The sequence below is a fragment of the Thermobia domestica genome, chromosome 1, assembly GCF_964235325.1.
Source record: "Thermobia domestica chromosome 1, izTheDome1.hap1.1, whole genome shotgun sequence".
NCBI lineage: Eukaryota > Metazoa > Arthropoda > Insecta > Zygentoma > Lepismatidae > Thermobia > Thermobia domestica.
Window position 1 is genome coordinate 342,450,348 of NC_137454.1, and position 1,891 is coordinate 342,452,238.

Below are 1,891 nucleotides of genomic sequence, written 5' to 3' on the forward strand. Positions count from 1 at the left end.
AGTTGACTTTCTGTAGCTCTTCTTCCAGCTCCTGGAATCTTGGTTCTGAAGCCAGGGAGCTTGCATTGTATGTAGCCATGGTCAGTTTTAAATGGCAACCTAGTCCGTAACTGCGGGAATTCTTAGCACCTCTGCCTGCATGTGATTCTGAAGGTTGCCTTGCCCGGACACAGTTCGGCATCCGGAGAATGAGGATCTTGGCTTATTGTGTCCTATCATGATTGTTTAAATAAGTTGGAGGTATTTGTCAAAAATTACCGTGTCGTCCAGACATGTAGGTGATAGCACTCCCTGTTCGCCTTCCTATCGTTAGGGAAACCTGTAAGTTTCATCGTGGACAGGAAATTAACAGTCTGCACCACTAGAAGGTACGGGTAGGATATAAATGGCTAGCCCGGCCGGTTCCACACGTCATCGACTAATTTTCAGCGTGCCGGTCTCCTGGTTTACTACTAGACACCATTTCGCAGATATATACAGGGTGCGCCATTTATAATGTCCACCCGCGATAACAGAAAAACTAAGAGGGAGGGAAGCAAAACCTTGCATCAAGCAACTTGAGGAAGGGGGACTCCTAGCCACGTATTGGTTCATATCACCGGATGGAAAGTGTTGCCAACTCAACACAAAGTTGTTTTTTTTAATATCACTACGTTAAGTTATTACAAATTTTGTTTTCATACAAATCGAAAACAAACAATACCACTTTTATTGTTCAGTGTTGCAAACTAATTATGCTATAACATCACAAAATTCCAGAAACTTCCCAATTTTGGAGGTCTCTACAATAGTAATGACGCAAGTGAGACGGATGGCGCATCACAAATCGAATGCACCTTAGGGTCGAATACTATGGTCAGCATATGGTGTATTTCTATCAAACAGAAGAAAAAAGCTACAAGGAATTCAAAACTTAACTTCTTGCAAAGGGCTTTATTTCGAAAAAGAGCTGAGACAAGTATCACATTTAATTACGTGGATTATTTTCAGAAAGATGTAATGATCATAATGCCGTTTACAGCAATTTGATATTTTACACCGTTTAGGAGATAGGATAATGCATGTTAAAGTTGGCAATACTGCTAAAAGTCGTGAAATTTGGAGAGTATGTGGTAATCGCAACTACTAAAAACTGTTGGTCAAGTGTCAAAGGTACGAAAACAAGCAACGATCGTTTTAAAAATTTCTCCCAACTACGTCATTTTAAGAAGCATTGGCAACTGTAACATGTATATATGGTAATGTCCAAGAGGTCGGGCGCCCCCAAAATATAACCTCAGTGCATAACAAGAACATTAATGTTTAAGTTATAAATTCATCAAAATTAACACATAATTACAAGCAAATTCTCTCATTGCGTTAGAGCATGTACGATTTATTGAACTTTTACATCATATGTTTCTCCTGTCTTCACAAAATAACGAACTTTTGAAACATATAGGGGAGACCGGGGCTAGTTGGCGAACTTTTCATTCTTTAATTTTTTTATGAGCAGATTGTGCTCTGTATTGCAATGTAATGGATGTGTACGAACAGACCAATGTTTCCTCTAATAAATTCAATTTTTGTTTTTGTTTTGTTGCTTACAGTTTTCGAGAAATATTTTTTTTCTTTTAAAACGGATTATGCCAACCGATTCCTACTAAGGGGCTGGTTGGCTGATATTGTAGGACTAGTTGGCATACTTTTTAAATATAGTAAAACACAAAAAATGGATTTATTAGAAATAAACGTTAGGCCTATTTTTTAAAATTCTATTATATATATATATATATATATATATATATATATATATATATATATATATATATATATTGCAATGAAGTTGGCTATTTGAAGTTTGAAATGACTTTTATTTACAACATTTAAAAGAATCAGCATTATGAAATAT